Consider the following 15,351-nt stretch of genomic DNA (forward strand, 5'->3'; position numbering starts at 1 on the left):
CTTCCGTGGTAGAAAGCACAGGACTTCCCACTTCTTCTTTATTTTTTTTAAATTATTACATATTTTCCTCAATTACATTTCCAATGCTATCCCAAAAGTCCCCCATACCCTCCCCTCCCCCCACTTCCCTACCCACACATTCCCATTTTTTTGGCCCTGGCATTCCCCTGTACTGGGGCATATACAGTTTGCGTGTCCAATGGGCCTCTCTTTCCAGTGATGGCCGACTAGGCCATCTTTTGATACATATGCAGCTAGAGTCAAGAGCTCCGGGGTACTGGTTAGTTCATAATGTTGTTCCACCTATAGGGTTGCAGATCCCTTTAGCTCCTTGGGTACTTTCTCTAGGTCCTCCATTGGGGGCCCTGTGATCCATCCAATAGTTGACTGTGAGCATCCACTTCTGTGTTTGCTAGGCCCCGGCATAGTCTCACAAGAGACAGCTACATCTGGGTCCTTTCGATAAAATCTTGCTAGTGTATGCAATGATGTCAGCTTTTGGAAGCTGATTATGGGGTGGATCCCTGGATATGGCAGTCTCTACATGGTCCATCCTTTCGTCTCAGCTCCAAACTTTGTCTCTGTAACTCCTTCCATGGGTGTTTTGTTCCCAATTCTAAGGAGGGGCATAGTGTCCACACTTCAATCTTCATTCTTCTTGAGTTTCATGCGTTTAGCAAATTGTATCTTATATCTTGGGTATCCTAGGTTTTGGGCTAATATCCACTTATCAGTGAGTACATATTGTATGAGTTCCTTTGTGAATGTGTTACCTCACTCAGGATGATGCCCTCCAGGTCCATCCATTTGGCTAGGAATTTCATAAATTCATTCTTTTTAATAGCTGAGTAGTACTCCATTGTGTAAATGTACCACAATTTCTGTATCCATTCCTCTGTTGAGGGGTATCTGGGTTCTTTCCAGCTTCTGGCTATTATAAATAAGGCTGCTATGAACATAGTGGAGCATGTGTCCTTCTTACCGGTTGGGACATCTTCTGGATATATGCCCAGGAGAAGTATTGCGGGATCCTCCAGTAGTACTATGTCCAATTTTCTGAGGAACTGCCAGACTGATTTCCAGAGTGGTTGTACAAGCCTGCAATCCCACCAACAATGGAGGAGTGCTCCTCTTTCTCCACATCCTCGCCAGCATCTGCTGTCACCTGAATTTTTGATCTTAGCCATTCTGACTGGTGTGAGGTGGAATCTCAGGGCTGTTTTGATTTGCATTTCCCTGATGATTAAGGATGTTGAACATTTTTTCAGGTGCTTCTCTGCGACTTCCCACTTCTATTCACTTGTCTATTGCTGGTATCCCATGGAAATCCCAAGTATCTTAAGGAGGGAAACTTTCTCGGGTTTACAAGCATAGACTTTGGAGCCAGCTTTCCTGGGTTCTAATCTCAGCCCTTCCACTTACTTGCTGTGTAACTTTAGGCACACCCCCTCATCCTATCTGTTAAAGTAGGGAAATAGACCTCCACAGAGTGGTTATGAGAATAATAGGAGTCAATGGTTGTAGTCTCCCCTCCCCCAGCCTGAAACCTGCTTGCTTCCGTTTCTAGTTCCGATTAACACGCTGCTGACCCAAGCAAAACCAGCGTTGGGTTAGCACTGATTCAAGCTTAATTCGTATCCTACCGCATCCTCAGCAACACTTTACAAAACTGAAATTTTAAGCTAGCGCTAGCATGTGTACCTGTCCGTTGCTCCGATGTCCGATACGAAGATCCTTTCCTGTGGAGCTCCACAGCAGCAGCGTTTCTCTTAGCATCTCTCTGCCATTCTTCAGGTCCCTGTTCAGGCGCCAAAATGTTGCGGCCGCCAGCAGCTCGCAACATGAACGGTTCGACTGAGAAGGCCACTCGAGCTGTAAAAGAGGAATCTAGACAGGGCAAAGAAGAAACGGAGCTAAGACAAATTCATTCTGATCAAAGCTCAAATTTTATTGTTGCGACACTAGTTATAAAGGAAGGGGGAGGGGACCCGACTCCCGCCGAATAATCCCTGGTCCAGTAGAAAGGTGCACGTGTGTGGCTCCGCAGGTTCTAGCAGTGGGCGTGGCAGAACGAATGAGCAGGAAGCTCCACCCCTGAGCAAGCAGGTTTCAGGCTGGGGGAGGGGAGACTACAAATGGTATATATACAGTAAGTGCTGTAAGTGTATATTATCAAAACATATAGCAGTTAGCACAATGCTTAAACCATATGGACTGTGCAGAATCTAATTCTTGAATGTTAGGAGTAAATGAATGAATACTATAAGTCTAAATGTATTAAATATATACTGTAACAATATAGTGTCTCCCATCTGTGATCCACTAATCCTGCTTCTAACTGCACCCCTGCACCTCTCCAGACTCATACCATATAGGCTCGGTGAAAGGAGATTTTGGATGAATGAGTGTCCAATCTTCACCACTAATATACAAATCATGTGTGCTACGTGTCTGATTTACTGTGCGTTATAATTTTGTCTGCTCTGTAAGTGATGGCTCTTGTTTTTAACCATCACCTGAAAACTATGTTATTTAACAACAGTAATTCTTAAGTTTTAAAAGGGATATTTGTTTTGTGAGATGTATCACTCCACAGTGTATATTTTTCTCTTTGACTTGCTTTCTCACTGTCTCTTCCAAGTCACCTCATGATAAGGGTTTAAAAAAAAATCACCTTTTTTCTCTCCTAAATCTGTTACGAGATTTTGAGTTGTACTAGAGATCAGGCAAGTGAAAGTGTGTCAGTCTATTTACATAATATACTTAAATTTAGGCAAGAATGGGAAATATGAAATTTAGAAGTATTTTGTTGTGACCAACTTGTTAGAGCCCTGACCCTACCATTTACTATTTATGGAGTATCTGTAAAGGGGCTCACAGAGCAGTATTACACAAATGGTATGCATTCTGCTGAGTACACCACCCAAGAACTTCAATCTTCAAATGTGTCCAACAGCACAATATCCAAATTCTACTGTTAACTCACTCAAGTTCTCAAGTACCATAATTTCTGGCATGTGTCTCTTTTATCTACATTCTTGAGTTTCATGCTTTAGCTATAGAAGCCAAAAGTTGCATTTATGATAGCACAGCTGTAATCCTACTACTAGGCAGGATGAAGCAAGAGGATCATGAATGTGAACCCAGCTTGTGCTAAACAGCAATTTCAAGGCTGACCTGGACTACATAGTAAGATCCTGTGCTGGCTAGATTTTATATCAATTCTATACACACTAAAGTCTTCTGGGGAAAGAGAATCTCAATTGAGAAAGGCCTCTATCAGACTGGCCTGAGGCAAATATGTAGGGCATTTCCTCAATTAATGATGTATGTTGGATGGCCGGGCCCATTGTAGGTGGAGTCCTGTGCTGGGCAGGTGATTCTGAGTTGTATAAGAAGAAAGACTGAGCAAGTGATGGGGAACAAGGCAGTAAGCAATGCCTCTGCTCCAGTTCCTGCCTCCGGGGTCCCTGCCTTTAGTCCCTGCCCTGACTTCCTTCGATGATGGACTGTGATGTGGACCTGTTAGCCAAAGCAAACCCTTTCCTCATCAAATTGCTTTTGATCATGGTGTTTTATTACAAACCCTGCCATTGCCACCCCCAAAATGTATCACAGCAAAACATTCACAGGCCTAAACATAAATGTGGTATCTCCCTGTTACGTTTGATTTTGTGTCAATTGCATGATTTATTTTCCATGGTGTCTAGCATTTCCTCTCATCTAAAATCCCATCATGTTCTGTTCAACTTGCTGGATCAAAACGTTCTGAGCCTAACCTTGCTCCACTGGGAGAGCTCCCATGATCGTATTTCATTAAAATCTGCCTGCACACCTTGCACACGGTCATCTCTTACCCTACCTCTATGCAGCTCTTCTCTCTACCCATCTAAGCTTGCACATAGTTAGAACACATTAATGTATTAGAATGGGAAAATAGTTTTTATTCATGGGAATCAATTTATGACAATCTTAAATAAGACTCTTTTTAACTGATGAGTCTACTGTAACTTCATACTGTGTAAGAAATACAATTAAATTAAGGCGATACTGGTTATGACTCTTGTATAATGAAATGAAAACAATATCATCATTAAACACCAAATAAAGCCATTGATTCCATGTATTATTCTGTCAGTTTTAATTGAATTGCAGTTCCCCTGTTTCAGTTCTTAATTACGCAGTTCGAGCAAAATCTTTATTTTTATGCACAGAATAGGATAATGTCCTCTTCCTCCTTACCTTAGTGTCTAAAAATACAAGCCTATTGAGAAGAGAAAAGTCTTTGTTAGTCTTAATTAAAGCAAAACACCTGCTTTTATCCTGGGAGCTGAATGCGTAGCTGTACTGTGAGACAATTACCAAGAACAGGGACAATGGGGCTGCTTCCTGTTGCATGTCCCTCCCTGACGTGCAGTCTCAGCCCTTTTCAGATTCTATCAGAGGAGGAAAACTGTGACATCACACTATCTGGCAAAGAAAGTCCAGGAGGACTCTCAGACTGCTAATGAGCTTTAACTTTGTCTAAGCTGCCAGGTTTGGATAGCACAAAGCAAAATAGAAACTGCTAGACTTGGGGGTAGATGCAGTTAGTGGGATTGTAGTCAATCTGAAAACTCCCGTCCTTGATTAAACTGTCAAATACTTACAGGCAACAAAGGCCTACTTTTCAGGTATTCAGCACATGACTGAAATGCCAGTAAGTGACTATAAGCAAAGGCAGTAATGTCTAACTGAACCTAGGGAAGCTGGCTGCAACAAATGGATTTCTATTGGTTCAGAAGAGGCACAAGAAACCGAAACCCTGCTCTTTTCCCTACTCATAACCATGGTAGTGTTTCTGCTCAATACATAGCATATTTCATTCTATGCCAGCCCAGTTTTATTTCTAGGATGTAAATCAGAGGGGCCAGTTGTTCTTGTCTAGAGTTATCAAATGGTGGAGAAATGTGCAAATTAATTACCTCAGACTTAAAATAAAGACAAGTGTTTGTATTTTTAGCCAAAACAGTCCTCCAGCAACATCACAGCTGGTGAACAAACCTTGGAATTAAGAAGCAGGGATGACTTGGATCCATTGTCAATGTCCCAGTGGCATTCAGTATGAAAGAAATAAAGACTGAAACATTGTTTTCATAGGCAGAGAGCCTCAGATGAACTAGGTCTGAGTCATAGTCAGTAGTTTATGCCTAAAAGAGGACACAGCTATCATTTGGACACTAAATGAGGGTAGCAGTGTAGGTCATCTCCTTCTGAGAACACTATATGATCCACTGTAGAGCTTAGTCCCATGGCTTGTCTGCCCTCTCTAACAGTGCTCTCTGCCCTCTGGGCAGCCACAATTGTGTCTCCAGGAGCCACATTGACAGAAACACTGTCTTGGAGTGAGAAGAGGGGATCAGTCATTTTTGTACTCACATTAGCCATGTCCAAGCTCATCTGCCAACATTTCCCTGTGCAGTGTGCTGCAAAGCATTCTAATAAACCTAACCCAATTCAGTCTCTTTTTAATTCCCAACTCATCTCTCAACAGAAGTGAGCATGCAAAGGCAAATGCCCAAGATATAAGGAGAATTTAGAGGAAGCAGGGGAAATCGACACGGTTTCTTACATGTTAGAGGCACTATTGGATCTTATATCAGCTACCACTTTATTTTTACATCAGTTCCACATACATATTATATGTCTGTGTATTACAAAATTCGTATTTATATGATGCACAAGTAATACATACACTGTGTTACAAATATAACTTTATACATAGGAAACAAAATATATGACATGAACTGGACAAGCACGTGTTAAATGTCAATACTAAGAGCTTGTCCTACATACTTTATAATAATCCTGACTCAGATTCAATAGCAATAGGTAGTTGGCAAGTATATAAATAATATTGATTTTCTTATGTTCATTGTTCATTTTGTTTGTTTGTTTGCTTGTTTTGGTTTCTTTTTTGAGACAGGGTTTCTCTGTGTAGCCCTGGCTGTCCTGGAACTCACTCTGTAGACCAGGCTAGCCTCGAACTAAGAAATCCACCTGCCTCTGGCTCCCGAGTGCTGGGATTAAAGGTGTGCGCCACCAACGCCCGGCTGTTCATTGTTCTTAAAGTTGTGAATTATTGCTTTTAACACTGTAATATTTATTCCAAACCAATTCCCTCTAAATGCCTTTCATAACTATATTGTTTTAATTAATAAATTAAAGCACAGTATATTTGAACAGGGTAGTCTTGTTCCGCACAATTTCCCTGAGATTCAAAAAGATTACGACAGAGATAAAATTTGTGCTTACAAGAAGTTCTCCTTCAGAATGCTTCAAGGAAATTATTCTTTCAATATTCAAAATGGAAAATCATAAAACATAGAGATTATAACAAATCCTTGGCATGGTTTCACATAAAGATGTCCTGCCAATGTTGTAATTAAGGAGAATAAGTTAGCTTATCAAATATGATTGAGGGACTATTGACCAAAGCAAGGTTTGTCTAAGGAGAAGTCAGTGAAATGAAGTTCAAACACATCTTACATTCCATTTCTCCTTGACATCCTTCGAAAAGAACATTCTCCTTTACTTTGCCCTTGAGTAAAGAAAACTAGTTAAATAAAAACCTCCAAATGCATCTGATGGAAAGGGCTAGTGATTAATAGAATGGGGACATGGTGGTACTGAGCGAACTTTCCAAAATTAGGCAACAAAAGGAATCAAATAAAGGGCCCCCGTGACCGGCTAAGGTTTGTTTCTCACTGAGCCTGTCTTTGGACATCCATGAAGGTCCAAAGGAGTCACTGAACAACTTTTTAACATAAAACAGCATAGAATTACCATAACAAGATATGGAAGATTTTTTTAAATAGCATATTTTCAAGAAAAGAGAGACAGAGAGGAAGAGAGAGAGAGAGAGAGAGAGAGAGAGAGAAACAGAAAGAGAAACAGAGAGAGAGAAACAGAGAGAGAAAAACAGAGAGAGAGAGAGAGAGAGAGAGAGAAACAGAGAGAAACAGAGAGAGGTCTTGTGATGAATCTGAAACTGTACTAGTGTGAAGACCTGGGTTCCAATACCCAGAATTGACACAAAGCCAGGTATTGCAGTAAGCATCTGTAATCCTCACACTTCTACAGCTAAGCTGGAGATAGAGACAGAAAATCAGCAGACAATTGGCAGCCAGCTAGCATGACATAAGCTACAGTGAATAAGACCCCCTCTCAAATAAGGTAGACCATGAGGACCATGCCTAAGGCTGATATTTGACTTTCACAAGTGCACCAGCACACACACAGAGACACACATACAGAGACACACAGACACACACAGACACACACACACAGAACAAGAGAAAAAGAGAGAGCGAAAGAGAGAGAGAGACACACACAAAGATTACAAAATAATAGGAAATAAGATAGCAGAGACATCCCTCGTGAAATATATTCCTTATTTTCTTAACGATGCATCTTTTATGATACAGAATTTTCTTATTGCCTGCACTACTCCCTTATTGTAAATTAAGCATCATACAAATAACTTGATTGATGGACGGTTAGTGATCTATGGTTATAGGTTAAGGGTTCAGGTGCTGTAACCGAAGGAGAGTACAAATAGTGTATGTACAGTTAAGCAAATCCATTTGGAGTCCTATCATAACAGAATTTAAGTGCTGGGGGACTTGGAGCCAATGAAATTTATGTGAAAGAAATCTGTCCCCTGGGCTGCGGTGGTTTATGTCTCAATATTGGAAGTTCAACATTTTTTTGCATCAGAAAAGTTATTCTTGGTGGTTGCCAGAGTAAATCCATGTTATCCTGTGTGCTGCAGCAGCTCAGCTGAATCTAATTAGAACATCTCCAGATTTATGCAGCTTTCTGTATATTAAAGCCCCTGCTCTTGTGAAATAAACATTTCTCCCCAGTCCTTTATTTTGCCCATCTCAGTGTTAATCAGATTAATATGGCATAAATTTTAACCACTGCTTTTATGATTCTAGGGTGGGTGGTGAAATCCATGTCTAAAATATCAAGACTTTATAAATAGTGTCAATATGGGCTCATATCCATGCCATCCTATTGACCATCAATTTTGGCTTGGAAAAAGAGAAGCACTATGACTATGTGCTTCTCCTGGTTAGGTTTTCTTTGAGTTTTTCAAGGTGACCCATGCATTTGTGGGAGTTTTAAGAACTCCTTGGTCTTGATTTCTTTTCTTAAAAACTTCAGTACCTGCTATAGACAATTAAGCAAAAGAAAAGAAAAGGTGAGTTTGTTTCTGCAACTTAGACAAGTTACCCAGACTCAAGGAGAAGTGTGTGTTTTGCTAGATCACTTTTAAAGTAGGGCCATCATCTTTCTTGGCCATCAAAGGACCAAGATATAGTACTTCAAGTCATGACTTTATGTTGATCAGTCTTCCATATTAGAATATGCTAAATTTAAACAAATAAGTGATTTCCACATTAGTCTGGTAACAACTCAGGGAGTTACCCATTAGCCTCAGGGGCCCAGGTTCATTCGCACTCTTGGTCTTCTTATGGGGTTGCCATCTCTTCAGTTCCTTCAATCCTTCCCCTAACTCTTCCAAAGGAGCCCCCAACCTCAGTCCGATGCTTGGCTGTGAGCACATTTAACATTTGAAAGGGGGGAAAGAAAAGATCCTTTTCTTTGGCTACTAAAAGAAGTAGAACAGATATTTATATTAAAGAAGGAAAAAGACTGTGACTGGGGTGGAGAGATGGCTCACCGTTAGGTGCACTTGCGGCTCTTGCAAAAGTTCTACGTTCAGTCCTGAGCATCCATGGGGCAGCTCGTAACCATGTGTGAGTCCAGTTCCGGGGAATGTGATGTTCCTTTTCTAACTCCTACAGACCCCAGGCATGCAAATAGTGCACAGACATAATACAGGCAAAATCCTCACACACATAAATTAGAAATGAACAAATGTGTAAAAAGCTATGGCCCACTCTGAAAAGATTGTTACAAACATTTTTATCCTTCTAGTAGTTAAGCAATACTTGCAGTTCTTCAAGTGCTGAGCCCAAATCAACAAGGTCAGCATCATTTGGGAACTTCTTAAAATGCTAATTCTCAAACCCCTTTCGTGGCCTACAAAAGGGGAAATTTTGAGGCTGAGACTGGATTCGGCACTAACCTGTATCTAGCAAGCCCCCCATGATGGTGTGGTGCATGCTAAACACCAAGAAGCACTACTTTAAACTTTGGTAGGACTATATTCATATGCCTTGCCTTCTTTCCCAGGGCTATACTGAGCATATCTTTGTCCTCAAGGATGTGCAGGCACCTAGTACACATGCTGAACATTCTGAGTCTCCCCTTTTCCTTGTTATTCTTTTTTTTTCTATATTCACAAGTAATTGATGCTCAGTGGCCATAATTGGCTAATGCTAATTCAAATGGCCACAGCTATATCCAGAATTAACACAAAAATGTTTCCTAAATTATTTGCTTAACTTTAAAAAGGAATAACACCTCTTCCTATTTCAAAAACAAGCATTTGGGGCAATTTTTATTCAAGGGTGAAGGTGAATTTTTCATGTATTATTCATTTGGTACACTGATTTTATCAGCCCATTAAATAAGATCATTGTTAATACTACAGCTTTTGAGTCCAATGAGAACATAGATAATGGGAGAGGCATATCTTTATTATGTGACAATCTTAAACTGCTTCTCATTCTCAGTTTACTCATTCACTTATTGGTCCATTTCAGAAATATTCAAAGTGCCTCTTATGTGTCCGGCAGTGTTAGGTATCAACAAGTGAAAGATCAGTTGAGAATAGGACAGAGACATTCCTCCTGTAGCTCCCACTGTAATAGAGAGAAATGCAGTATATATATATGCATATATTCATATATGAAAATATAAATAAATACAATAACCACGGTTTGTGGTTTGTGTGATGTATCCTACCAGACATAAACAGGTCGGTGTGATGAGAGAGCTAGAAAGGGGTTGTGGAAGCTCAGTGACCAGATCTCAGCTCAGTTCTGAAAATTCTGCAGCCACATAGATGAAGAGATAAAGAAATTAAAGGATTTGGGGTAAACTATAATTTAGTATTGTCCAGTATATGAAAGGAAGCCATAGTGAGTGGAACACTGTTGGGGTCGTATAACTAAAAACATGATCTCCCATTTAGAAAACCTTTCCACAAAGGAAAGGATGACGTTGTTGAATAATATTAACACAGAGATAGTCCACTCAAGAGTACAATGACTGAAAGGCCTATGCTGACCAAGTACAATGCATGAGGTACAAGTTCCTCAAGACACATGGAAACAAGTCCTCATCGGAGAGTTGCCAAAAACAACCTGTCACACATAGACATCTTCCTAAATCACTTGGCAGTTGGAGGTGCTATGTTAGCTGTGTGCCTTTACCCAAAGTTCTCTATGATGAGAGATAGTCTTGTCACTTGAAATGAGGAACTATGCTCCCATAAGAACTGCAAGATGATGCTGGCTTCCTTGGGGAGTACCTTTCTAACAGCTGGTCCTTGGATCTTGCTAGAGACAGGAAGAATAAACCCCAAGATTAGTTAGCGTTAAAGATGGTTCTCATGCATTTCAAACAGACAGAAAGAACTTACAAGTTTTCCCAAGTAAACATCTCAAGGAAAAGAGAATGGAGGTTTTTCTCTTTGTTTTCAGCAGGGAAAATTATAAGCCTTGTCTCTTTAATTTGCATTTGTCATTACAAAATGCTTAAGTTAAAGTAATGGGTAGTATTGTAGAGATTAGGAAAGGTTTTTATTTTACTCTCAAATAAGTGGGAAACCAATGAAGTTTTGTGACACAATCTAATTTATGTCTTTAACAAGACAGTCCCCTAGGCATGATGATTGAGAAAACCACACTATTTTCATAGCTATGCCTCCACCAAAAGAATAACTTTAATGTAATCATGGAAAAAATAAATCTGCAAACATTGTATAGAACCAGCCAGTAATGTCAAGTTCACATAAAGCCAGGACTAAGGACCTGGTACAAATTACAGTACATTAAAGAGTTATGGCATATAAATATAATGTAGGAACAGAGATTGGATCCTGGGCCAGAAACGTGGAAGGAACAGCTGATGAAATGAACGTGGTCTGTAGTTTAATGAATATCACTGAATCAGGTCAATTTTCTGGTTTCTGTAATTGGGGATGTCTGTAAGACATTAAACTTAGGAGAAGATTAGTAAGTGACACGTGGAAAATTTCTGTGTGACTATTAACATTTTCATAATCTAAAATAATGTCACTATTAAATTTTTTTAAAATTGTAAATGGTAATTTGTAGAACCAGAGAATACTATGGTAGAGCCAGACACAGAAAAAAAAAATGTATTTTCTCACCAGTGAAACTACGAAGGTGAAATTGATAAAAGGAGAATGTGACTACTAGAGGATGAGAAGGGAAGTGAAAAAGGGTGGAGGAAGGTCAGGTAGATCCATTATCATATGCAGCTAGATGAGAGGAAAGCCTCCAGAGTTCAGAGTGCATTACAACACAGTAAGCATCTCACACACACACACACACACACACACACACACACACACACACACACACCACAAACCATATTACTTATTTTTAAAAAGCAGAAAGAGGGGTTTGAAGATTCCTAACAGAAAAAAATAACATGCATTAGGAGATAGAAATACTAACTTTCATGATTAAATCATTACATGGGATTCATGTATTGAATTCATCGACAAAGATGTGGTATTATCATATGTTATTAAAAATCATCATTTTAAATAGAAAAATGTCATTTAAAATTAAATCTTGAGTAATTTTTAGAAAAAAATGTTTATTTGACTATATTCTGCATGGGTAAATACAACTGATTCTAGAAGCCACAAGTTATTAGCAAAAATTTCCAGTGCTTCAATTGGGCTAAATTGATATCTGTTATTGATCATAGAGGCAACTGAGGTTTCCACAACAACACAAGCTTCTTCTACTGCCTTTGGCTACCTGCCATAGTAAGATGGGTAAGCCCCTATTGATAAACACACTGTATTCTTTAGTTATAAGTCATAGAGAAATCTATCTGGATCTGAGGTAGATGTTTCCTACCCATAGGCTACCTTTGGTAATACTGAAAGGTCCTATGTAGGTTGTTAGGGAAGAGAAGTCATTAATAGGCATACACAGATTCAGGCTTTGAGGTTTATACTACCAACTTTCCAGTCAAGGTGTTCCCACTGGTATCATAATGGCATAACTGTTTCACAGATAACCAATCTGTTTCTGATTGAATGTGAGACCTGCTCCAGATAAGACAATTCTTGTGTTATACTGTAATCCTGGTTAAAAGCCCATGGTTAAAGAGGTTGTAGACATGCAGTGTCCATTAAACTGCCTTGTAAGCATTTATACTTATGATCCTTAATAAATGCTAATCTCAGATTTAGCTAAAGATGAATTATCCCCCAGTAGAGAGCAGTTACTGCAGACTTATCAGTGGTCAACATGATAAGAATAAGTGACAGTTGTAAGTGACTGTTTAATGCTCAGTCACAAATAAGAAAATTATATATCATACCCTCCAAATATCATGGCAATATCATGGAACAGAAAGTCCAAAAGCTATAAGAGCTGGAAGAGGAATGTTGAGTGTTGTCAGATTGGAGACATGGCATAGCAATTGCACTCAAGAATTCATACCAGCTCTGATAACTTCAACAAAACCTGCATGAGACTGGACCAGTCAACAGTCCATCTTGGATGAGAGGGAGCTTACCAGGCCCTCTCTGAGGATTTAAAGACCTTAATAGTTTCCTGAGAGTAGTGGTAGGTGCTCACAAGGCCTCCTTAAGATGTATTGGGAGTTAATGTTTGCTACCAGATGCTGAGACATTTCCTTTAGATATATAGTTCTTAGTACACTTTCCATGCATTTTCTGATAACCCTCACACTCATAGTCATACAAACAAACCTAATTCAGCTCTCTGTATCATGAAAACACAAGCAAATTAAAAACAGTGAAAAGCTAGTTGGCAAGAGGAAGGGGATCACCAGAAATGCGAGGACATATTTCTCTTGTGCAGAAGGCAGAAGCATAGCCGTATGTTCAAGACCTGTTTGTACTAAAGAGTGACAACCTAGTTCAACACTTTTTTATTTCTTATTGATTTGTTCACTTATTATATATTATATATAAGTAATATGTATTTACTTTATTAAAGGAATTAATAAAGTAAATATTTTGAGATATTTCTATTCACAGGTCAAATTGGAAAGCTTAGAAATATCAGTCAATTCATGAAATAGACATATATAGGCAAAGCATCTGACACACCACTTACTCTGGGAAAATAAGTAATGCCTTTCTTCTTTTCCGGTATATATATCCATGTAGGATATTAAGTTGATATAATGATTAGTGACACAAAGATGGAAAATAAAAAGAAATAGTTCAGTGAGTATTAAACCTTCAGAAGAAATGTACAAAGTCATACTTTATGCCATTAAGAAGAAACAGATTTCATGAGTTGCCTGGCACAGAAGCACAATGACCTGAGTCTAGATCCCAGAATTCCATGTTAAAAACCACAACTGGCTTTTAACGTGGGGTTTGAGGATGTACATTCTCAAGTCATTGTGCTTCTGTGGCAGGCAACTCATGAAATTTGTTTCTTCTTTATGGTATGATGTATAAGGTAATAAATCACAGAATCAAAAATACTTAAATTTTAGAAAGTTACACAGAATAAAAAATTAAAAACAAACAAACAAACAAGTGGCCTAATCATTCTACTGCTTTAAACCAGTAATTACTCTATAATGAAGTGCATTGTTACCATTAAAGGCTTATTTGGGTTATGTAGTCCATAGGATACAGACATGGCTGGGTGGGACAGGAAAGGTAGCTACCAGTAATCAATGTTTTGTCCCTTGAAATTTCCAGTTTCTCCAGTAGTCAAAATGAACTTGTAAATAGGGAAAAGAAAGTTTAACAACTAAATGGAGAGTCAGAAATTAGAGTAGACTGCTTCATTTTCTTTCTCCGAACTCCAACAGATAAAGTGAAAAGCTTTCTTATTTAAGGCACAGAAGTACAAAATGTTCTCATTTATTTCCAAAGTATCCACTGTTAGCCATTCCTACAAGAGTTAATCTCCTGGTCAGGGGTCTCTGCTACTGTACAAACCCACATTTGGTTGTCAGTCTTAACACTAGGGACTTTAGAAAGTAGCCAGAGTGAAAAATCCTCACCCTGGCCTTGGGAAACAGTCACGCTAGAGATCATATTTATTTTTGTTAAGCAAAGAATGAGCAAATATTTCATTTTTTCTCCATCTAAAGTATTCACTCATCTCTGAAAATTCAGCCTCAACAAGAAGAGGCTCTAACAGTGTTTTAAGAACCGTTTAAAGTTATAAGCTTGTGTGGCCATGCATAAAATGTCCTAAAAACTGTGACCATCCAAGAGTTTCTCTCTGAATGACTCTTTTATTCCAGTGAGTTGGCACCATGAAAGCATCCTGTATTGTTCTGACATCACACTAGGGTGCAGACACAATCCTGTTGACATCAATACAATACATAACAATGTGGGTTTTGTATCCTCTGTAGGTGTTCTAAAAAGACCCCATTGGTAAGAATCCTTTTCAAAAAAATAATTGCAAGGAAATCCTTGAAATGAATAGAGCACAAAAGGACTTCAGCTTCCTAGGAAAAATGGGAGACTCCTAAGAAATGTGATGGTGACATGAAGCACATATATAGACATTTCCAAAGAAAATGTATAAAAACACTTTCCCTTGTTACAGTGTTAATTATGCAAATCCCATACATCTAAGTATACTATAAGAACATATAAGTCAGTGCACCAGAACACTCACTGATCATCATAAGCTTCAGCAAATCAAGACTTCATTTTTATGTAGACACAGTTTGCTCTATCACTCAACTGCGTTCCAATGCCTTTTGATCTTGGTCAAAATCATCTTTAGTTGAATTCTTACAAAAGTGTCTTCCTGGCCCCACCATCAATTCCCAGAGACTGAAAAGCAAAGTGTTAGCAGCTGCAGGTGTGGTTGGCATTGTAGACCATGTGTGATGGAAGGAAGCCAGTGGGAAAGGAGATACAAGTAGCAGACACAAAATGCGAGCCCCAAGGGGTCCTGGACGCTGATTACTCAAGTATACAAGATCTCATAGCCTTGTTATGCGCAGCTTGACTCAGGAAACAGAGGCACAATGTAAGCTACTCAGCAAAATCAGGTCCTCCTAGGAATGAATGCTAGCCCAGTAAGACCTTCCCTGCACACAGCAGCAGCTCCGAATATCAAGCCATGCTGTGCTCAAGTAGCCATCTGAAATATTTTGGTGGGCTCATACTGC

At 39.2% G+C, this 15,351-nt stretch overlaps 1 protein-coding gene across 2 annotated transcripts in view; it reads left to right on the plus strand.

The window, feature by feature from the left end:
* The window catches only part of Cdh20 (cadherin 20), a 227,142-nt gene that overhangs the window by 65,617 nt on the left and 146,174 nt on the right, over positions 1-15,351 (plus strand). The gene's annotated exons all lie outside the window — the stretch shown is intronic.

The sequence above is a fragment of the Mus musculus genome, chromosome 1 (genome assembly GCF_000001635.26).
Source record: "Mus musculus strain C57BL/6J chromosome 1, GRCm38.p6 C57BL/6J".
NCBI lineage: Eukaryota > Metazoa > Chordata > Mammalia > Rodentia > Muridae > Mus > Mus musculus.